Here is a 26,217-nt window from a genome sequence, read left to right as displayed (position 1 = left end):
CATCTACATCCAAAGAGAGGACCATGGGAGCTAAGTGTGGACCACAACATAGCATTCTCACTCTTTCTGTTGTTGTGTGCTTCCATTTTTTCTTTCCCAGTTTTTTTTTCCTTCTTGATCTGATTTTTCTTGTACAGTAAGATAACTACATAAATTTGTATACATATATTGGATTCAACATATATTTTAACATGTTTAACATGTATTGGACTACCTGCTATCTAGGGGAAGGGGTGGGGAGAAGGAGAGAGGAATTTGGAACAGAAGCTGAAAAATTACCCATGCATATATTTTGTAAATAAAAAGCTTTAATTAAAAAAAAAAAAAAGTATGGTTAGCTTGATTTAATAACAAATACCTATTAAAAGGTTATAGTTCTTTAGCTATTTCCACTGTTTTATATAAATATTTATCTATATGTGTAGGTATAAATATACATATATACACACATGTGTGCATGTATATATGTATGTATAAAATTAATTACTAAAAAGAGGAGCAATGGAGTTAAGATGCTAGTAAAATGAAGTAAATTTCCACAATTAAAATATTAATGTATGTTGGTCCTGGATAAAAATGTTTTAAACAGAACTAAAATACTATAACTGAGATGTGATATCCATGTCATTTTATCCTCCCTACTTTCCCTTCTAATATGTAACGTCCACTATGTATATTCCAATCAAGTAGTCCAGGTTTCCTATTTTATTTTGAAGAGAAAGAACAGTAGATGAGGGGACTATATTTTTATTGTATTTTATATTTGTTTATCATATGGATTATTTTTTATGCTGAATTTACTTGCTCTTCCTTGTTACCCTTCCTCCTCCAGACTTATCTCCTTCCTTCTTGTTTTCTTGTTCAATTATCTTCTCTTACACTATCCTATTTCTACTTTCTCTTGACTTTATGGTTATTAGAGAATCATTATTTGAGCTCTATAAGAAATTTCAAACAAAATCTGACAAGGACTATATGTATTAATTTGTTAATAGTAACTAATGGTACTTCTAATTTGGAGACAGAAGTCACATTTTTTTATCTGTTTCTACCAATCACATGATATATTACATTAGTTTCTTTATATATCTTGCATTTGTTTTATATGGCATATCTTATTTTATAATCACTGTTTCTTAGTTTGTGATTATATCCATTGATATTTATATTTACTTCTTTTTGTTGCGCAAACTAAACTGACACAAAAGCATAATTGCTTTAGAAAAAAGAAATGGTCAAAACCTTCAAGTTCCCTGTGCAGAAATGTGCAGATGAAGATGTGTAAAAGCCTTTAAAGAGTATGCTAGAGCTCTAAGAAATTACTTGAGTTGCCCATGGTCACATAACATGCCTTGAACCCAGGTCATTTTAATTTGAAGGTAGGCTAACTATCCATTATGTCTTACTATTTCTACTCCAGAACTTTAATTAGGTTTTAGTGTTCACCAACTTCATCCTACTACTCCATTATAGGACTCTATCACCTATAGAAATACATGTGCTATATATAGAGGAAGCCTATTGCATTCCCAGAGTTAAAAAGTTGCTTCTTCCACCAACTTCATCCTATTACTCTATTGTAGGACTATCTATAGAAATATATGTGCTGTATATAGAGGAAGCCTATTGCATTTCCAGAATTAAAAAGTTACTACTTCCATTGAAACCTAGTATCTTCCATTGTACATTCCATTTAGTAGACCTACTTCTACTCTAGAAGCACAAATAAGAAATTTAGTTCTATTTTGACATAAGTCTTTCACATATTTTCCTTTATTAAGTTCTTCAGCCTAACTACTTTATATTTTAAAGTTACTGACATAAGGTTAGTCAACAACTCTGAACACCTTTCTATAGACATTCTCTGTAAAATAGGTGATATCCTCCTTTAAAATGTGCCACAAAATTACAAATATGGACTACCTACCTGAGATTAACAAACTGATAACAAATACATTCCAATGTAGATCTGATAAAAATGTACATGGTAGAAGCTGCTTTATAGAAGAAATGATGGATAAGAGCGAATACTACTAAAAGGTCATTCAACCATGATCCTAAGTAAAATATTTAATGCAAAAGAATACATTTAGTAAAAATAATTCAATAAAATTGAAAATATAAAGTACCTCCATTATTGCAGGAAAGGGAACAAGGGCAGAAAAAAGTTTTAAAAAGTTGGATAATACAGCAATTGAGATGATGGGAAGTTAATGAAAATTCTCTATGACAATGAATTAATGCTCATCATATCATTTATTTGATATTTAACAGAGTTATAAACTTGCCAAACACAACTCCCTCTCCCCCCAAAAAAAACTACTATACATGCTTAATACTATATCTTGTTCTACTTTCTTTACATAAAATTCAACATTTATTTTTAGATTCTTCCTAATGAATTTCAATAATCAAAAAATCAATGCATTCCATGCTATAGTTCACAATTCTATATTATAGTTGCATTATATTGTTATATAAAACTCATTCATCACCATCTTGATTTAAAGACAAATCCTCATATTGTGATTCAGCAGACTTACTGTTTCTACTTTTGTTCATCATTAATCATCAAAATGCCGACTTTCACTGTATTTATCTTCAGTATTCCAAATGACACCTTTTCAAATTAATAATATAAATACATCTTTCCACTCCTAACATATATTTAGATCTTAAATAACATAAGATATTAAGTAAAATATAGAACTGAATTTCATCATTCACCTAAATTTCTATTTTGTAAATAAAGAACCTGAGTAAGTACAGACATGGATCTTAACATGACAATAGCTTTTTTAAAAGATGGAGCAATATTTAAATATTTTCTTTAAAACAAAATATCCATATCCCTCAATTTATACCCAAACACTCAAAAAGCTTAATAATAAAATTGTAAATAATAAGAGCACACATTTCCTTCTCCTCAGCAAAGCCAATGTGCACTTGATCCCCTTCATTTCTTTAGCCTTCCATATTCTCTAGGAAATTGTATCCTTGATGATCCTGTCTTGAATCTTCAACCTATTTTTACTAGTTCTTTCTTTATGTTTTCAAATACTACCAAGTTCCTCATCCTAAAAAAAGCAAAAGTCTTCACTAAATCCTATTACCAATCTCTTAAATTATTTCTCCTCCCATTCTCAGCCAAACTCTGAAAAAGTTGTCTATGGTCACTGCTTCTACTTATGTTTCTGCTCACTCATTTCTCAGTCCTTTGCAATCTGGTTACCAATCTTATCATTCATCTCACTCAAATGAAACTGCTCTCTTCAAAGTAACTAAAGATCTCTTTAATTGCCAAATCTTTGTTCAAGATGCATCATTCTTAATTTATCTGCTGTATCTGACACTGCTGACAATCCTATCCTCCCAGATACTCCTATCTTGCACCCTATCTGAATGTTCCCTGTTGGTTATGTGTCTGTCTTGTCTGCTCACTCTATCTCAATCTGCTTTCCAGGCTCATTACCTACATCATATTCCTAACCATGGATGTTCTTGAAGGTTCTGCACTATGGCCATTTTCTCTTTATAACTTCTGAGGTCCATAAATTAAAAATTTTGTAAACTATTTCTAACTATTTGATTTTGTTTGTAATTCTAGGTATTTTATTTCATGTATTTAAAAGCATCATTCTAGAAAAGGATTCATTGGTTTCACCAGCCTGCCAAAGGGTTCAGAACTCAAAAAAGATTAAAAACCTCCTAGTTTTTTTCTTGATAACCCATCAACTCCCAAGGATTTAACTATTATTTCTATGGAAATGACATATGCACATATATGCACTTGGTTATTTCGCAGAAATTGGCTAAAAAGCAGATTCCTTTCATTTAACATTTTTTCCCCTTATTTCTATTTCTATATTTAAAAAAGAAATGTGTCCCACACAAAGAATTTCAACTCCAACATATAATTTTAATTTTTAAATGTATATAACAATATATAATGTATATATATTTGAAAATGTATATAGATTATGTGTATAATTCTTTTTTAAAAGAAAATAATTCTGTTTGTATTTGCTGATTTTATATGTATACTGTGTATACATAAATGTAGAGATGTGTAATGTTGCTATTTAGTTGTTTCAGACATGTCCAATTCTTTGTGAACCCATCTAGGATTTTCTTGGCAAAAATACTTCAGTGGTTGGCCATTTCTTTCTCTAGCTCATGCTACAAATGATCAACAGAGGCAAACCAAAATAAGAGATCTGCCCATGATCACACAAAGCTAGTAAGTGAATATGGCTGGAGGAATTGAACCTAGATCTTTCTGACTCCAAACCTGGTGTTCTATTTATGGCATGCATATAATACATACAATGGGTAATAGATAAATACATAGACATATAGGAATAGACATGGAATATACACATACATACATTCTACATATACAAACACATATGCAAATATATAACGTAATTATGCCCATTAGAATGTAAGCTTATTGGGAATGGCGATTATTTTAGTCTTTTTTAATTTCAAACTTATAACTTTTATCTCCAGCTCTTTGCACAGTACCTGACACATAACATATTCTTAATAAATGATGGATATTTCAAGAAGAGAAAAATAAGGGAAATGCCAAACACTATGTTTTTAAAGATCAATTTGTTTCCTGTTCTTTCATTCTTAGATTGTGAACTTTTACTTCATAGCCCTGAATGTCCACGACAAAGGAAGCACTGAAAGTTTTAGGAAAAAGACAATGGTAAAAGGAAGAGTATTATTTAATGTCTAATAATTGTTATTAGAAATAGAGACAATGGTGCAACTCTCAATATAATTTGGTACCTTCTTTGCAACTTTACAACTAATTTTTATAAAATTGTTGAGATCACTTGAGAGGTAATCTGGGCCAATCACACATGTTGGGTCTTGAACCAAGGTCTTGCTGGCTTTGAAAGCTTTCTCTGTCCATTATGGTATAGTGCCTTTGTAAAGTGCTCATTATCACATAAAATATGAAACATAAGCTATTATTAAGAAAAAAATTGTAGCCTACTAATCTGCTTATATAATACCAGTGATACTATGTATTGTGGATAGCTATAGCAATCTCAGAAAAGCTGGCTAAACAAAAGATTCCTCTAAATTAATTATTTGCCCATATCTATGTTTAAAAAAGGAAATATATCTCGTAAAAAGAATTTTAATTACACACTTTTAAAAGTTTGTAAATGTAGCAAATATTTTAAAAGAAGTAATTTTTAAAATTTCTGTATATACCTTTTTTGAGAACCAAAAACAAAGTAAATGGTGTTAATCATGGATCTATAATACTTAATTCACAATTTACTATTCAACTAGATCGCTACATATTATAAAAAAATTTCACAACAGAATACATAATTACATGTAAGAATAACTTGTTCAATGACAACAATACAGTAGCAAAAGTCAGAAAATAGTTTTTAAAATGTATAGGTTACAGAACTCAGAGGTTTCAGTGGTACTAAGTTAAAATCAGTTTGAGAATGACTTGTTAATTTATATTGCTGAAGAAATGCAAACCAAAGAAAATTAATTAGAGTTCTGGACATGCAAGTCTCATTCTCACTTCCTTTAATCATTTGTTTGACCCTTATCAATTCATTCAATTTCTGAACCTTAAATAGAATAATAAAGTTAACTTTTCAGAAGGGCATTATTGATCAGTAAGATAAAAGTTTAAATGAATCAAATGCTTTTGAGAAGCACAGAATATACTCTATAATAATTAATTTCTTTTATATACATTATTTTGCATTTAATATATACATAAGATGGAGAGAGTACTAAGGTACTCAATAATTAGTACAACTTGAATTTTATTGTCTAATTGCTTTTTAATGTAATTTTGGGAAGAATATTAAATATTCATAACTGTGTCAATGGTAGTTAACTTTTGAAGTAATACTACTGGTATCAGGAAGGTGATAAATACAAATTTAAATTAGTTTTTAATTACCTTGGAATTATTCTTGTAACTTAAAATATATATAATCTGATAAAAACTAATTGCTAGCCATGTAACTGGATATTATGCAGAATAATTTTATATAGAAATGCTTTGCTTTTCAAGCCTAAATTAACAAATGACAGATTTTTTTTTTTTTTTATAGCTCGAGTATTTAGTCACTAAGTAAATGAAAATATTTAATTTTTATTAATTCCTTTCTGGAAAAAATATAGGGCTAAAAACCTAGAAATCAAATCTATTTACTAGAATTCTTTGCTTATGTTATCATATAAATTTAAGGACAATTTAAAAAATTTAGAAAGGAAAGGATCCCATCATTTCCAGGAATTAATCTTCTTTATAAATTATTGAATGGAAAAACTACAAACTCATTAAAGTTTCTGCAGGGCAAAAGTGAAAACTAAATTGACTCTTTAAAAGACATTTTATCCACATAAATGTTTTAGAAATTTTTAATGATTTGAGCTGCAGTGCATTTAATTTTCTTCTTTTTTTTTGCTTGTTGGCTAACCTTCAATGAACTTTTTCCAATCCTATCCAATCCAAAGTCCCTAAATTTATCAAAAGCTAACCAGATTCCTCACAAAATCTTTTTCGATTATTATTCTAATCAGATCACTTGCCAACTAGCATACCTAGAATAAATCCAGGTTGAAGGCTGCCAACCAATGCAAGTAACCTTTTTAAATAGCAACAACAAAAAACTCAGACCATATAGTATATGTGTGTGTGTGTATGTGTATGTACTTATATACTCATACCTGTATAAGGTTTAGTATTAGTGTCTACTGAGAGCATATGGCAAAATGATACTAAAGGACATCTATAACATTTTAAAATGGATTTGTATACACATATATTCATTCAAGAAATAGTAATGTATACATACATATGTTTTGCTTAATTATATACTATATTACTAATACAAATACACACACAAACATCTCACTATTATACTAATAGTAGAGTTAATAATCTTGTAAACACTATCAGTAGTAGCATGGTCACAGAATGCATGTGAAACATTAGTTGTTTATAAAAGCCGTGTTTATTATTTATTATACTAAGAACGTGCATAGTCTATTGAAATTAAATAAAAATGAAAACGGCAATGGCTGATAGGCACATGGTTTCACAGACTCATTACAATTATTGTATAGGTCCCTTGAAATCCTCATCTTACAGTGTGTGAACAACTAATCTAAGTACAAAGTTGAAGAAGATCAGGGATTAAGTTATCAAGGTTCATTAAAAACACTGATTCTTCAAATTTTATACCCATTTCTACCAAAATAAGGATATCTTTAAAAAAATATTCATCTTTTATGCTACAAATACTTTAAAGTTGGATGAATGCTATTTATGTAAAGAATGCCCCATCTACGTTTTACTTTTTAAAAGAATGTTATAGATGTTATAGGTAACTTCTATCAGTTTAATTGATAACTTTCTCTGTTTAATCCATTTCCTGATGGATTAAAAATTAAAACATTTAATAGAGATTAGAGGGATTAAAAAAATAAATGAACCTCAAAGAACCTAATTTTTCTATCTGGAAAATGTATCATGCAAATAGTTCTATAATTCAGTTTCCCAAGTTCTTTCAAGACAGACTAGAGACGTAGAATTTAACTTGTGTTCTACTACTGATATGAAAAAGAGTAAACTATGAAGTCAATCATTTTAAGAGTTAACTATCATCTATCCTGAAAAACAATAACTATTCACCATTTCATAAATGCAGCAAATTAGGTCTCTGTATCATGCAAGAAATGTTGGAATAAATGAAAGCAATAGGAATTGTATTTTTTAATATTAAAAAATTATCCTAATTGAGAATTGCTAGGTGGTATTTTCAAGACTTGCATTCTTATGCAAACTGTTGATATAATGTTCTATGAACTGGAAACATAACTGCATATAAGTTTTACTATATTACCATTCTAGAAGCAATTGTTCCTGACAGTCAACCAATTTTGGGCTATGCAGTCAAAATTTACCACTTCATCTAACTAAAAGGACATCAGACTATCTATTCTTCAAATTCCTTGAGGCTCGAAATCCCAGTAGATGAAAATCAACACTAAACATAAAAAAGTAGTAATCAAAGTATATTTTCCTTATTTTTAATCAGAGTGAATATATTAATAGTTATATATTAGTGGAAAGATTACTGAGAATTTTTAAGGCAAAATTTTTTTTTCTGATTCTTAATCAATCTTATTTGTAAAGAAAAGCTTTTCTCTACTCTTCCTAAGATAAATGTTATTCCTATTAAAAGAAGCCATTTTCAAAAAAAAAAAAAACAAGTTTTAGATTTGGAAGGAAGCTCATTTAATTTCAATTACCTTTCATTTATAAAATTGCTAAAGGTAATTTGACTCCTTAATACCTAGTTTTCATTTATTTATATCAATTGTTATTTCATGGTTGTAATTACAAATTAATGAAAATTAATCTTTTTTGTCAAAAGCTCTAATAAAAATATGAAAGGTCATCTATTGAAAAATGATAAAAAATGAATAATGCACTCAACTTGGTGACTGTGGTATATTTCAGGTGATCAATTCAAAAAGACAAACGGAATCATGTTAAATGGAAATAGTACCTTGGTTGCCAGGAAACAATTAGGCTTTTTTGTTATTTTAAATTGCTAAGATACCTTCGAATCTGGTAATGTTAAAGTGACAGCTAAAGAGTTGAACTTATATGAATTCAGAAAGAATTATAAACTAACAAAAGCAGTGCTTAGAAAATGAATAGAACATGAATATCAATATGCATTTAATACGCTCATGATTTAAAAAATATGCAAAAAATATAAAACAAGCTGTGAAGTAGGGGAAAATAGCTTTACATTAAATGTTACTTATAACATATAGAGGGAATTAAAACAAATGCATAAGATCAAGGGCCATTCCTCCGTAAATAAATGGTCAACGGAGAAGAAGTTTTTGAAAGACAGAATACAAAATGTCAATTATTCTCCAAAACACCAACAATAACAGAAATGTAAAATAGAAAAATTGTAGTTTTACTTCACATTTAGAAATCATTAAAAATAACAAAAAATATAAAAATGATAAGACTTACTCACATAAGGACTATGAGAACACAGACACACTAACACATTGCTGAATTGTGAATTGATTTAAACATTCTAGAAGAAAATTTAGAATAATATGAGAAAAGTAACTAAACTGTGCCTAACCTGTGCATACATTTGACCCAGAAATCTTGGCCACACCCTTTGGCGATCAAAGACAGAAATAAAGGTCCAATAATATGCCAAAATATTTGTAGCTGCATTATTGTGATAATAACTAGAAACAAATAATCTACTCTTAGATGGCAGTATGGCTAATGGAAGAGTAAAATAATGAGAACCAGGAAAACAAATAGTAAAGGACTAAACAATATAAATGGAAATTGAAAAAGAAAAAATGTATAAGGTTGGCTCTGAGGAAAAACTGAAAAAATAAGTGTACCACACTCTTCTTTGCAAAGGCAAAAAAGTAAAGATATGTAGCTGATATGCTGATCAATTTTGCTTAATTATTTTTTCTTTTTCATTTTAAAAATTCTGTGCTGGAAAAGACAATTTTCTGGGTAAAGGATGAAGTAGTAATAAATATAGAAATCTAAATGATGTAAACAAAAAAAATTTAAAAGTGAATGATAAATTTGGAGAAAAATGGGAAAGCTTACATAAATCAATAAAGAAAAAACAGCTAGAGCAACAATACAGAAATAAACAAGAATAAAAGCAAAAAGACAACTAAAAGGAAATCAAAGTTAAATAACCAAACACCAATAATGTTTTTATTCTTTCTCTTTTTAGTGAGGAAGGAAGATGACTAGGAAGGCTATTGTATTCACTATCACAGAGTCAGTGTATCAGTTATTTTTGCTGAATTGTTCTTTATAAAATAATAAGATTCAATGATAGGTTTTGAGAGTAGAACTAAAACTTCCAAAAATGAGTTATGTAAGAACGACAAAAAATAAATAAAATTAAGCTTTTTAAAAAAACTAAAAAAAAAAAAAATCACTCTAAGACATTTTGATAAGAATTAACAGTTTTAAAATTTGATTAAAAGCAATTATCGTGGAAAAACAATCACTGGGAATAATAACCAAATGTCCTTAAATAACATTAATTTTATGCTAATAATTTTATTTTGATGGCTTGACCTTTTCTTAGTTTCCTAAAAGTTAAGGGGTAAATATACAGAATGTCTTAGTATCAGTGAAATTTTAAGCTTTAATGACTTAAAAACTTTTAGGAATTCTGTATGCAAAACACCATGCTTCGCCTTCTCTCTAATCAGAAAAGGTAGTAATAACCATTTGGAACATAGTGCAGTTAATTTCTTGAGTAAATTAGCTTCCAGGGTAGCTAGATGGTAGAGTAGATAAAGCATCCAGCCTCGAAACAGAATGACCTGAGTTCAAATTTGGCCTTAGACACTTAATAGCTAGCTGCATGACCCTGGATAAGTCCTATTTAAACCTATTTGCCTCAGTTTCCTCATTTAAAAAATGAGCTGGAGAAGGAAATACCAAACCATTATTTTTGCCAAGCAAAACACAAATGGGGTTACAGAGAGTTGGACGTGACTAAGAATGAGTGAACAACAACAATTATCTATGTTAAATCCCTAAATGAAATTATATGAAGAAATATCAAAAAAAGGTTGATTCATAGAACTATATGACTGCTAAAGTATAGAATGTTTTTTTTTTTCTACACATAGTTTAAATATCATGGCTAAAATTAAGGAAGCTATCATAGCTATCTAAATTATAACTTCAAGATAAACACTTTGAAAACACTGTCAAAGATGATAAAAACAGAAATGGTCATTGTCCAGAGGTCTGTGGGAACATCGGCACACTGATATAGTAATGGCACATCTGTGAATTAGTCTAATCATTCTAGAAAACAATACAGAACAATTAATAGTGCCTGCCCCGCCCCAAAAAATAATCCCTGGCACATAGTAGGCACTTAATAAATACTTGTTGATTTCACATGACTTAAAATTATGCAAATGATATAAATCTCATTACTGGTATATTAAATGGAGACCTTTTAAAAAATGCTCAGTAACATAACAATTCATATCATCACCACCATTAATACCTCTTCAGTACTTAATGACAAAAGATCATGTGTGAGATATGACTTGAATATTTAGCAATTATCCTTCCAAAATGTCCAATACAAATTTCAATACTAAGCATAAAATCCTTCAAAATATGAATATTTGTTAATAAAGTTTCAAAAGAATTTATGCCACTGACCTGGTTAAAATCTAAACATATAAATTCTGTAACAACTTATTTTCTATTGTCTATATGAATTATGTATTGTTAAGGGAAAAAAAATTTTGATTACATATTTTTGTTCAAACTCTACTACTAATTTCTAGTATTTGACAGGTATACCAGCAGAGCACAAGATCTATGATATTCTGGCACAGTATAAGAATTTGGTGGTTGACCAATGACATGCATTGATCGTTTATTTACTAAAGTACCAAAAAAGAACTTTGCAAGATTAGTGGAAGGAGTGCCCATATTGATGTCTTCGCAGATCTTCTGAACCAATCAAGTACAACTTTTTTCATGATGGGTAGAAAAATAATTTATAAATGAACTCTGCATTAGAAAGTTGGATATATGTGAAAATCTAAAATATATTTTATGTTTAAAAAGGTAAGCATTTTCTAAGTTGTAGAATATTTATTTATCTGAAATCTTTCAGAAATGCTTTTACTGCATTAAGCAAAGAGTGCAAATATAGAAAGTATAATGTTTTTGGCATTATATGAAATGAAATTCCATATTAATTTATGATATTTTTAAAAGTATAAATATACTTTAAGTATATTTTCATATTCTAACTTGGTCACCACTCTAGTTATGAGAAAATAGATACTCATAAATATATTTGTCTATGTCTGTTTGATTTAAATCTTTTCAATAATTTTATAAGCTCCAAATGGGCAAAGGACAAATCTTGTTCAATTTAATGTGATTTCATCTCCCATCCACTCCAAAGACTTTGCACATTATTTAAAAATATCTGAATAAATTCAGATAATGAAATATTTAGAGACCATATGTTACAACATAAAGGAGTACTAAATTCTTTTTTTTCACCCAACCTATGCCACGGCTAGCTCTGCAGGCTTGGATAACAGTAGTTTCGTCTCCAAGTTTAAAAGAATTTTTTTTAAAATATGTAATTTAATTTCTAACTTTTTCTCCTATTGGATAAGTGTAAAATATCCTAACATATTTTGGATTAATTATTGGGTTTAAAATTTATAAAGATTGTTAAAGAAAAAAAAAAGCTAAATAAATATATGTGTGGTTAGTGAAACAAAGGTAAATATATATTTTGAATAAAGGCCTTCAATGTTCTGAAATAGAATTTTTTTTTCAAAATCCTCACATATAGACTTAATTAACTTGGTCATCTAGAAGTAGGCAACTTCCCTGACTTCTCAGTTATCTGCTTCAATTAACTGATATAAAAAAAAAAATAAATTAAATGTCTTTTAGTTTACTCATATGTCTCCAAAATTAATCTTTTCAAAAATAATCACTGAAAAAATGGATGTCTTTTAAAAACTGAAGCTTACATCAACTAATTAATCAACATATATTTAATAAATGCCTATTGTGCTAGGTACTGTGGTAAACATAAGAGCTACAAATGCAATAATACACTCTTTACTGACAAGGAACAATAAATTGAAACAATTTATATTAAGAGTCACTCAAACTAGAATATATTTTACACAGAAAAAAATCAATTCTAATTGACTAGTAATTTATAAAATTTTGTCAATTTCACATATTCCTTCAGTTGTAATAAGAAATCTTAATATTTATTTTTAAAGTGTCTAATAAAAAACTGGCAGCTTTCAAATAATTACTGCTAAAAATCCAATTCCAATCCAAATTATTTGTGAGTTCTTTTCAAATTCTTTGATATATATACAATTAAAACACAGAAAGGGGAAAAAAGATATCACAAAACAAATAAATTGCCATGTTTAGTTATATAATTGTTTCATGTTTTACTAATCATTGTCAATCTAATTCTCTGAATATCAAAGCAATTAAGTGAACAATGTATCATATCACAACTCTAAATATTCAATGAGTGACATTCCCAAAGAAAATGGACCATTGAGAAATGGCACAGCTTCAGAATAAACCCTTTCGTAAACCTGTATATTGTTAACTTATCATGGTGTTACAAAAATATTCATAGTCTACTAAACTGTTATTCTTAAAGCAATGGCTTTTAAATGCTGAATATAACATGTATTTATTGGATTTCTATATACAAAAAGTACATATGTGTAGATATGTATGTATAGATGTATATGTATAAATCTATATATAAACATGGAGAGATAAAGAAAACCCCAGAATTTTAATTTTAAGCCATTAAAAGCATAATTAAATTAGCAATTTAAGGCATTAGAGCTTTAAACTGCATTAAAATATTTTTTGATTCTTGATGTATATGTACATACACATATGTACACAATACAACCACACACTTGTGGTATATATAGGTACACAAGTAAATATGAACACATTTACATATATATATACACATACATAAAATAAAATTCCTAGCATTACCTAAAGCAGAAATTCTCTAAGAATACATACTGTATATAAATCAGTTGCCAATCTGTAGTGAGGAGTTTCATCACTGGGAGTTCCACTGATGAAATCACAGGTCCAATTTAAAAAATAAAATTAAGGGGCAGTTAGGTGATGCAGTGAATTGAGCACCAGCACTGAAGTCAGGAGGATTTTGCATGCAAATCTGGCTTCAGACACTTAACACTTCCTTATTTGTGTGATCCTGAGCAAGTCATTTAATCCCAATTGCCTCAACAAAATAAATAAATTAAATAAATTAAGCTAACCTAGATAATAGTCCAAATAAAAATTCTTCTTAAATTGTAGGTAGGAGGTATGCCTATCATGATACTATGTTTAGATTGTGAGCTCCCTGAGGGCAGGGACTGTCTTTTAATAAACTGTTTTAGCAGAGTGTCTGGTGGTTAATAAATGTTTATTGGAATGGATTGGATTGGACATAGTTTAGAACATTAATTATACTCTTCCTGCACTCAGAAGTTTTTATCTTGCAAATAAAAGTTAAAGTGACATAGAGAAAACATCTCAGCAGCATCACAGACTCCTTTAATAACTCTAAATAATCATTACTGGACATAAGTTTAGACTGGACATATGCAAAGGCTACAAATTGTCATCTGCTTTATAAAAAAATATATGAGTGCAATGCACTTGGCATTCAAAACAACGTGCATGCTTAATGTGAAATATATTTAAATTCATGTAATACATTCTTTGGGAGCATAACTGTGAGGCAGATTTTAATCACTATATGCATTCATTTAAATATACTACTTATTAAAATACAGATGTTTTCAAGTATCAGTTTTAACTTATATCTCCTTACATTCAACCATTCTTAAAAGAGTCAATTATACATAACTTTAGGGTTTTTTTTTTCCATACACAATTATCTTAGCATCTTCTCACAGAGAAATGTAGGAATACACATAAAATCTTTAAAATCTGATAAATTATGCTAGTTACCTAATATATAAAATTACAAAGCAATGAATGGTAAAACATTGAACTATAAAGATGACACTGACAGTCACTGATATATAAATTTTCTATAATATATACATATAAACAAAGAACCAACTTGATAAACCATAACAAATCATCATTGCTGTAAACTTGCTTTTTTACAAAAGGAAAAAGGAAAGGAGCAAATTTGGTGATAGGGATAGACTAAATACACAATACATAAGCTTTGCTGTTTTCATGGGGATTTCCCCTTATAGTTTGTTTCATTAAGGTAAAAAAAGTACAAAGAAAATAGGTTATATCACAAGCTTTGTTGCATTCATTTGACAAGGACAACCAATAGCCTTAAAATATTTTACAATGCAAAAATACTGCAAGCAAAATTAGTTGGGTTGTCCCCATTTAAATATAGGGTGACTATTTTAAGAATATGGCTCTAGAAGCTCATAAAACATGATTATATGAAAATAATTCCAGCACAATGATTTGTTTAAAATGTAAAACAGTTTTTATTAAAGCATTTTAGATTCAAGTGTTTAAAATTCTTAAGAGTATATTTTCTATATATTTGTGGGGTGAATCCATCCAAATGTGTTAGTCCAAAGGCTATCAAACAGATTGTTACCCTTTAGCAAAATTTGGTGCCAGTCATCAGCACTAAATTTAAGATTGTCACCAAAGATAGTTTTTGAAGGAAAGTTCCCAATTATAATATAAAGGCCCTATCACATTGATTTTTCCAGTCTAGCATGGGTACACAAGAAACTTACATTCTATGTAGCACTCCTAGTCAGTTTCACTCTGCAGATGGCACAGTGGAGAAATACCTTCTGTACAGGACCATGTACAATTTCTTCTGCAGCTGTCAGCACCTAGGGGAAAGTGCGCTGTTAAACAGTTGCTGCGTTCCACCTCAGAAGTGGCTGCAATTCGGTGGTGGGTGAAGTGATTCCTGTACATATATACAGGGATGAAAAGTACTATATAAATGAATTATTTAAGAACAAGAATAGCTGTCTAAAAATTGTGACCACCATAAAACAGAAAACAACATAAAGTCACAAGTATCTCGTACATAAGGGCTAACTATATTGCAATAGATTTCTGAATATCAAGAATGATTGAAGGGGAAAATAAAACAATTGGAAACAGTTACTAAACTCCACATATGATAGGATATTGCAATATTAAAAGACATAAAAGTTTAAAGTGAAAAACCAAATAAGCATAGCAACATGCAATGTAATTCCTATAATCTACAAAATGTATAAGAATATTGATTATATTTTATAAATTTGAAGTTTTCTAAAATGACAATCTAAAAATAAATCATCACATTTAGAAAATACATGTTGTGAGGTTATCTTCATAGTTATCATGGACTCAAGATCACAAGCTGTAAGGGACCTTAGAGGTCAACTAGTCTAATCCCCTCAATTTACAGATTAAGAAACTTCTCCCCACCCCCAAACTATCTTAAACAAAGGTCATTTAACATATAAATGGCAGGGACAAACTCAGATGCTGTAACTCTAAAGTAAGTACCCTTTATACAACACAGCATTAATCTGATTAAAAAATTAAGTAAACAAAATAATGCATATCAAAGAACAAATGGCAATATGGCAATTAAAAAATGTCTTTTAGAAAGAAGTTCTAAAAGTGTTTCAGTAGTGACTCTACTGTTTTACCCAATTTACAAAGTGAAATTAAACATGGCAACAGTAAAAACATATATCTTCATTATTAATAAATATTAAGTTCTCTTAATATAGTTTAAATGAGATTACCTAATTTATTAGGGAAAATTATCAACATAGCTTCACTTAAATAAAATAATAATGCTAGTTCTCTGGGTTGAGTGAGAGGGAAAAGTGTCAAATATAAATATGATATGAATCACAGAAATGAAAAATGCAATCTATTCTATTTTATACCTCAAAACAACTATATCTGTACTCATTCTAAATAAATATTTGTCTATTGGTTAACTTCCTTCAAAGAAATCTTCCAATGACCACATTTGAGTAATTATCCACTACAATTCTTTTTAATCATATTATAATCAAACTAAAATCCACAGGCTAAAAATTCTCTTGTCATCTTAGAAATTATTTATCTTTGTGAAGATTAAGGAAGATGACTAATACATTCCTTTAAGTAAAGGTAGAGATAGAAATTAAAAAATGAATTTGTAAAACTTGTTAAAAGATGGCAGAATTATTAACTGATATCTTCTGACATGTGAACACAGAATGACTACCTTCAAAGGCTACCAGCTCTTTAACTGTAAGAAATTCCATCTTTATTTAGGATTTTTCCTGCATAACTCAAATATAAAATATTGCTAATTTACCAATGTCCCTGCAAAAGAGATCAATCAGGCCTTCCTAAATATACATCTATATACTAACACAAGGAATACTGTAATTGGGGAACCCTATTGTAAATATATCGTTAAGAGTCCATAATCACAAGGTACATTGATGCCTACTTAACACAGTTACTTTCTTAGAATACAGCTAGGTATACACAACAACAAAAAAAAATATCCAATTTCACATTAATTATCTATCAATGAAAATTCAATAAGAGCAAGTACAAAATATCTCCTTTCTGTACCTTCTTTTGGTAAATCATTATTATGTTATAAAAAGTATAAATATGAAAAGAAATATGGAAAGATTCATATTAAATGGTACAAAGTGAGATCAGTGGTACTATACCTTTATGTACTTGGCACGTGCTAGGCACTTAACAAATATCAAGTGATTGATTGCTATGTACTATGTACTATAACACACATACACAAAACAAACAATCCCCCCACTCTTTTTTTCTTTAAAGTATTTCAGATGGACCTGAAAAAATTCATAGAATTAAAACATTTTACCTTTGGTTATTTAATTAATTTTGTTTGGCTTTGTTGAAGCAAAGTTGTTGCTTTTTCTATATAATTTTGCTCCCTATTTAATGTTTATTACATTGTTTTTGATGATTATAAACACCAATCATCACTATGCCAGATATTCTAAGAGATATTAAAAAAAAAAAAAAACAGTCCTTGTCTTCAAGCACTTTAAAAAAGTGATTAAAAAAGCACTTAAAAAAAAATAGAACCCACACGAAACAAAAACTAATATATATGTAAATTTGTACATATGTATAGCATACATATATTTGTATATATGTGACTGCTAAAATGTAACATATGTATATGTACCATTTCAAGAAGGACTAGAATAGTGAGAAGAGGCAATATGGAATTAATGGAAGTTGCCTTGGGCTGTGAACAATGAGCAATATTTGTATAGACAGAGAAGAGAAAATGCATTTTAGGCAACAGGAACAATGTGCACAAAATTAAAGTGGACAAAGACATTACTAATTTATAGAACTAAGGGATAACCAGTATTGTTATAATGAAGGATAGATATTAAGAAGTAGTAAGAAAGGAGATGAATAGGTAGAGTGGGGACAAGTTAGATTAAAATGCTAGAAAGAATATGAGACTTTAAATAATAAGAAATATGTACACAGTATGGAAAGGACTACAGGGGGATGTAATTAAGAAAATGTTAAGGGAAGATTAGTCAGGGAGTGATATGAAGGATATATTTGGGAAAATAGGAAGAAGGAAACTAGATTCAGGGAGAGCAGGTAAATTAATCCATATACAGGGAACTGAACACCTAGCTAGCCAATAGAAAGGAAAAAATATATACCCAAGATATATTCTGAATTGAAATGGAACAAAAATTGATAGAACTTGATGACTACAAGGATAAAGTATAGTGACTAAAATTTCACAAAGATTTCATATTTTTTAAATCTTCAGTTATCTATTTTAAGAGGATTGACCTATATGCACATTAGTTTCAGTGATGAAGAGGTTGTAAGTCAGCCTTTTAAAAAGTTAAGAAAGTAAAAGTAAAAGAAATGGAAGCACTTTTTATAGATGGCCTTCCTAAAAAGCTTAGCCAGAAAAGGGAGGAAAGATATAGGAAGAGAACTAGTGTGAATAGATGGACCAAAGGAAGGTAATTTTGAAGAGGGGGAAGACATGGGTGTTTAAAAGTGGTATAGAACAACCAGTAGTTTGAAAATTGTTGAGAATATGTACATGATGATGGGAACAAAATGCTGGATTAGATGGGATGGAATGAGATCAGCATTTGTGCATACAGAAGGGATATATCTCTGACAAAAAGAGCCATCTTCTCATATGAGAGGTGTGAAAGAAAAGCTAGGGATAAAGACACATAAGTGATATGAAATCAGGAAATAAGAAGTTCATATTCTTACTGATAAAAATAACAGACAAAAGGAAGATTACTCAGAATATTTTGAAGGAAAGTACTTATATATAGCCTATGGCCCAAAACCTGACGTTTCCAAAATTGGGGTTTAATCTTGATGTCTTATCAATACTAATTATTTGTATATAATGGCTGCCCCCTTAGGAATTTCTGCAGAAACTGAAGGATTAGGTTTATTTCTTGCTAAGGGCTCATAGGATTCATATAAGCAGTAAAGCTACCTACATATCAAATACAGAATTTTATTTAATCCCACAAAAATTTAATTCAACAGGCGTTTGTTTACAAGGTACCTTCTATATTCTAGGGAAAGGGAATACAATGAATAAACAATCTATACATTCAGAAAGTAAAACCCACAAAGGAGTGTTATGCAAGCCCATAAAAAAAAATTCATTTTCCTTTTCAAGGAGGCTCCTTTTCAAGGAGTCTTTCCTAGAGACAAAAAGAAGGTTCTAGATGTCTATATTATCATTATTTAATCTGACTCATGGAGAAAAGGAACAGAGCTACCAAAGACTTTTTAAAATCCACATGACTATCTCTGACTCTACTACTCTGTTTGTTTCTTTAAGGTCAAATATTCTGAGGGCACCTAGGTGGCACAGTGGTATAAAGCACCAGCCCGGACATCAGGACGACCCGAGTTCAAATTTGGTCCAGATAATTAACACTTCCTAGTGACCCTGGGCAAGTCACTTAATCCTAATTGCCTCAGCCCCCTCCTCCCCCCCCCAAAAAAATTAGGTCAAATATTTCTAGGGGCAGAGTTGCTAGAAGAGACAAGTAATTAGGCATTCATGGCTCATCCTAGAAAGTAAATCACTGTCTCTGTGTAGTCCCTCTAAATTTCTATCCAACTTTGATTTTCTTTTAAAAGACCTAGTAAAGGAAGATAATTCAAAAGTAACCAAAACTTGAGTGGGGTATTTAGGACTTAGGTCAAGAGGAGCCAACATTTTATTCAAGGGATCCACTTTTCATAGCAAAGTCAAGAGAGGATCAGGATCATCACCATCACCACTGTCATCATCACTTATATATATCATGTGGCAGGTACTGTATATATGTACCACACAGTGAAGCTCTAATTGTTCCTTGACTCAGCATTCTATCTCCTGTTAGCCATCTAAATATTTTTCCACCTCACAAGACCCAGTGAATCCTAAATTTCTTTCAAGTATCAGTTTTGTTCTCATCTCCCCCTTAAGGTCTTCCCTCAAGTTGTTTTCCCCCCTTTATCTTAATTACTTTGCATTTCTAGCCAAGAGCAAGTTATAAATCCAATCAACAGAATATAAGCTCCTTGAGGCCATAGACAGTTTGATTTTTGTTTTTGAATTTCCAGTGCCTTATGTGGTACTAAATGCATGGTAATAATAAAAGTTTGTCTAATTCAACTGGCAGTTGATAAATGACTTTATTTCCCCAATTGGGAATCTAAATATTCTGTTTCCTATGCTATAAAATATATAGAAATGAGAAGACAGTCGAAACACCAGTGATTGAAATTATTTTTATAAGGCTTCCCAGTGAAAGAAAATGGGTACATCTTCTAAACCAAGTATTTGAATATAAAGAATTCTTGCTCTTCCCACTGGACCAGAAAACAGCATACATGGTCATATATTGCTTTGTTCTCTTGGCTGCTATTTTTTGAAGGAGGCACATATTTGAGAAAATGATTTTAAAGTAGGTAATAATAAAGAAATATATGTAGATACCACTCCTTCTGTTTTTCCTTACTTTTGAAGTCCCTTTGAATGGCCAATGATAATTCAAAGAGATGAAATGTATCTTACTCCTATAACCTCTCCTATTCTTTAGCAACACCAGCTGACATGGGAAAGTAATTTCCTGTTTCACTGTGCTGACAGTAAATTTCCCAGATCCAGAAATTATGTCCTCAGCAGGAAGGCAAAAAGCTTCTGCCTACAGTAAGGAAGTAGAAGGATAGCAAAATTAGCTAAATTGGGGTGATTTTTGTAATGGAAATGAAGGATCTTCTAGATCATAAGGGACTGAAAATGATAGGTTTATTTAAAATTCAAATGTCTGACCATATCTTATATGAATTATCTATTTGTAATTTGAAATGATACTGAGAAATAATGGAGTTTCAGTTTTTTGAAGAAATAATAAACAAGAGAAAAGTAAATTTGATTTAATTCACTTAAAATACATGTTTCTTGTTGCTCATTTTTTCATGTTTTGAAACCTCATGCTAAGATTCTGTCAGTAAATCAATTTTTTCCCAAATGAATATTATATAGGTGGGTCATGACTGATAATTATTTATGTTCCACTTTTACCACAAAATCATTTTCTTAATCAGGACAATTATTAATTCCTAAAATAAAGACCACAAAAAGTCTCTAACATCAATTATATTAAAATCTGGGGGTTTGTTTACAATTTTCCCTGACATTATTTTAACCACCTTCAAAATTTAGAAAAAATGAAAAATAATATAATTGTAATTCCTACTGTACAAATAAGCAATAACAGATTCATATAATACACTAAAAATTCTAGTAATGTTTCATCTGTCTAAAATCAATATGGAATGAGTTGATATACATAAGTAAAAATTTTAGATAATTAAATTTTGTATTCCACCCAATTTATTTCTGTCATGTTTAACATTTTCCTAAATAGTTAACAGAACCTAACAAACGGGATATTACATATCTAACGCATCTCCTTATGGCTCTATTCACCACTTATGTAACTTTCCAGACCATTTCCCTGTGTGTTGTCTCTCTTATGAGAACAAAAACTCCTTAAAGTAGCTCTACCTTTGTTTTTGTCTTTGTAGTCTCAGGTAGCATAATGTTTAACACATAATATGTATTTAATAAATAATTTTTCATTAATTTGTAGTTTTTTCTAACATAGATAAGGATAGAAGATAGAAACTAGACTGATTTTACTGGTATAAAAAATTCCCAAATGAGGAAACTTCCTCTACCAATGTACTTTCTTAACTAAAAATCTTAAAAGAGTTGCCTAGAATACTGAGAAATTTTATTTCTTCCCTGAGATCACATAACTAATATATATCAGAACATAGGTTTTCCTACTTTTAATGCCTGACCTCTCTCCACTATACCAAGCTGCCAGGTACTCAGAGATACTTGTATACTATTATCCAAGTAAAATAATAAATTGTCAGAGAACTTCTTTTAAATATGTTGAAACTTCAGGTAAAGACTATGATTAGTATTTTGCTATGAAAAACCTCTCAATTAAAGTTTCCTTTTCAATGTCAATTTTTAAAAATAACAATAAAATAATAAAATAATCGATCAATATTTATTAAATGCTTACTATGTTCTAGGTATTGTGCCAATCACTAGAAATACAAATAATCATATTTCTAAATTCAAAAGGAGTATCCTTTCATGAGATTAGAAAAAAGTGAAATTTTGGTGAGTGAAAAATTCATAGAAATGCTGTTCTGTCAATCTTCAAATAATTAAAATGTGATAAGTGGTAAAGGTAATTGGCACTAAAATATGGGTGATATAAACATACAAATGCACATATAAATATGAATCTATCACTCTATCTATCTAAAAACTTATAGTGCACTCCAGAATTTTAAAATACACAAGGGTCACTTTTTATTAATATAAAGTACTGTTGCTATATGAAAGTTCAGAGAAAATGTTAGTTAATAAAGTATCAACTAGCAAAAATTTCTCCATGTGGAATTAGATCATATGTGATTTCCCAAAACACAATCACTTTATATAAGATTAATTACATATTTTTCTTTTCAAACAAAGATATCATTGACCTAAGTATCACTTCACCTTCTAAAACCACAACCACTGCTTTAGGCCTTTGGTAATTTATATCTAACATACTAGAAAACTCATATATAATAGTCATATAAAACAAGATCTTAAAAGGTTCATTATTTGTCATATTTACTTGCAGACACTGTTTTTGCCTATTTTTAAAAACTGGAAATTTTGGAAGAAAATCAAGAAAAATATTTGTTCCCACATAATCTCAACATCATTATAATAGGGTACCTAATTTGTTTCAAAGAGGTAAAATTACTATAAATGAAAGGTATAGTCAATGGTTTGCCTTTCATTTATTCAGGCATGTAAAAGAGCCAGGATTCATGCTTTTCATTTTTTACCAGGTTTTCCTTGCCCAACATATCATATCTTTTGGGCCCATCAATATATCTGAATTCATTTGAATGCTACATAGAAAAATACGAGCAGTGAGTAGCAGCTCTCTGGTTCTTCTTGCTCTGAAAGATATGTATGTACACAAATTATATGAATTCACATCCTTAAGACAATTGATTCTAACATTACTTTCAAAGAATGAGAAACTGTTTAAGATATCATACCCTAATTCTAAGTAAATGTACATGGGAATGAGCATAAGAAACTATGATGAAAACCACTAAAAGTGGTCTAAAGATATATTAAGACCCTGGCTGTTACATTAGTCCACTGCTATTATTAGTTCAGAGTAAAATTACTGAGGTTAAAGGAGAGCTAGAGCATTATTACAGTAGAGAAAGAATCAGGGACTGGACCTATGATTGCACTGATAATAGTAGGGAACACCAATGCAGGTCAGCACCTTCTTTGCAAGTTACTTTAGAAAGTTACCCAATGTACTAAAAGCAGTTATTTGCCCAAGATAATGAAATCACTACATGTTAAAGGTGGGACTTAAACTTAGGTCTTTTTAGTTCCAAGTTTCCTAATTCCAATGTTTACTCATAATGTACTAAATACTGTGGTAATTGTTTCTATCAATGGTTTTTAATCTATATTTACAGTATACAAAAGCTTTAGAACTTATTGCTTTTTAACTATCTCTTTGGACCAAAGGTACTACACACTACTCAATCTTCAAACCTGAATGAAAATTTAAATGTAAATCTAAACACTTCAAGAAAGACCAGAAAATTAATAATACAAATTAATAATACAAATACAAATCTGGGATGCTTGGCTAAATATCCTTTCTTCTAAAAATGAATATGCTGCCATTTGGAGGATATCTTATTTATATCACCAAGAAAAAATTACATTTGGGGTAGTTTATATTATCTTTGTTAATGACCTTAATGAGAAAATGCTAAGTTAAAATTCTTTTAAAATCAACATATTGATATACCTTCTTTTATGCAAATAATTCGATCCTGTTGTTGAAAATAATCAAGTATGCCAAATTTATAAAGAAATTTAAAGAACTGAGTTTCTCATACCTACATTACACTCTGAAATATATTAGTAATATCTTTGATCTATTTATACTATTCAGACATTGCAGTTTTACAGGTGAACTTGGAACTACAGTTTAGTATCTATTAATATTAGTGTGGATTATTTTTGGATGCTGAAGCAACTAGCTACTATTTCTCATCCACTTCATGAATTCTCAAGCTTTTTGTTACTTCTTAAATCTGATAATTATGATGCTAGGTTGGAAAATACTTAATATTATTATGTAAATACACAATTTTTCAATCTTCCTCCTCTTCCATACTATTGTTATATCTTTTAACTAATGAAATACTGCTAATGAATAACCTTTTATCACCTAGCCTTCATATATAGCTACCAAAGTTAAATTTCTAAAGCAAAGGTCTCAGAATGTTACTTTCCTCCACAAAAAATCTAGATTATTTCTTTCTACTTCTAAAATATAATGTAAACTCCTTTGTTTTACACTTAGTGCCCTTCATACAACAAATCTTTCCAGGGTAAATATTATTTGCCCTCAGCATATTTCAGACAAAGTGGCCTACTTGGCTCAGTTTACAATGTTCCATTTTTGACTACCCTGCCTTTGCTCAGACTGCAATCAATGATTGGGATGTTCTCCCTCTTTACCTCTACCTGTTAGAAAACATGACTCCCTTTGGTGCTCTAAGAGATCTTTTCTAATCCACCCATTATAGTGCCATCTAAAAAAATACTATATATATATATATATATATATATATATCATACAGTGCAGTTAATTGTATATTCAATATCCCACTCATAGTAGCTCATTCTTTGTAGGCAAGGTATTCCCCATTTTTGTCCCTGTACCCCTAGTACCTAACAGTGCTTAGCATATCAGTAGGCACTTAATATTTATCAATTAACTAGTAAGATCAAAATAAATAACAAGCACTTAGTTCTAGGAAGACTATCAGCACTTATCTATATCACTCACTGGACATTAATTACATATTGCTTCACACTGATAATAAGGTAATATAAATGTCCACATATCTTTTGTCTGCCTGATATGGTTCTTGACATCAAAGACCATTTCTTTTTCTATGTATCCTGCTACAGTATCTTTAAATCATAGGAGCTCAAAATGTTAAATGATAAATAATCTTACTCAACACATTTGACCCCAAAGACAATATATGAGAATACACCACCTTTCTTTCTTTAAGAAGATGGGAATCATGGGTATGGAACATTGCATATAAGGTCAAAAATATAAGGCTTGAATGCATAGTTAAGTTTTTTAAATGCTTTTGTTTCTACTTTTTTTTAATTATTTGTAATAAGTAATGATTTTCAGGAAAAGAGAGAAGGAAAATACTGGAAAATGAAGGAAAAAAAAGATATTTACATTTTAAAAATCTCAGTCAAAACTGGGATTTTATGAGAGAAGAGGCAAGTCTTATTTAGTGAGAAGTTTGATTTACTATTTTAAAACAATAAATGTAATTTTATTTAATGTTAGCAGAATAAGTTATACAAAGTACTGCCAAATATAAAGGATACCTTACTAAAAATGACCAATTATGTCATCTGCACAATTCTAGAGTACCTAAAATTATGTCTTCTTAAAGACTTTTTGAAATCTTGTTTATACTATAATTCTATTAACAAATTATTTTTCACAAATAGCACAAAGATGTCAGTTCAGACTGCAAAAATTGCCTGAAACTAAAACTATGTTGTCTAAATTTTAAAATTTACATTTATGTTTGATGATGAATGATGCATCCTATATAGGATTCATTGTTATAATGCCCTAGAGACTGCATTGCCTCCAGCAACTAATTATCTCAACAGAATGCATCAAATTCTTCTACCACAAGTTGCCCTTTAAGTGGCCTATTTAATTCAGTGTGCTCATCTTTATTTTCAAGATCATTCATGGAACAAAGCCAGGCCAACCTGGGGGCTGCCAAACTATATATAAAGTCAATGATGGTATGGTATCCAAAATGAGAGCCTCCAAAGAACTGAAATATACCTATTCACTCAC

General features: G+C 29.8%; 1 protein-coding gene across 6 annotated transcripts in view; it reads right to left on the bottom strand.

Annotated features, from left to right (window-relative positions):
- NOVA1 (NOVA alternative splicing regulator 1) overlaps positions 1-26,217 on the bottom strand; it is a 159,279-nt gene that overhangs the window by 96,700 nt on the left and 36,362 nt on the right. For 2 of the 6 annotated variants that reach the window (XM_031952278.1, XM_031952279.1), the window contains one exon: positions 15,403-15,504. The exons of the other annotated variants lie outside the window; for them this stretch is intronic. The gene's annotated coding sequence lies outside the window, so the exon portion shown is untranslated. The remainder of the gene's footprint in view (positions 1-15,402; positions 15,505-26,217) is intronic. 6 annotated transcript variants of the gene reach the window in all.

The sequence above is a fragment of the Sarcophilus harrisii genome, chromosome 2 (assembly GCF_902635505.1).
Source record: "Sarcophilus harrisii chromosome 2, mSarHar1.11, whole genome shotgun sequence".
NCBI lineage: Eukaryota > Metazoa > Chordata > Mammalia > Dasyuromorphia > Dasyuridae > Sarcophilus > Sarcophilus harrisii.
The sequence above is the reverse complement of the archived record's forward strand: the minus strand, read 5'-3'. Positions and strand labels throughout refer to the sequence as shown.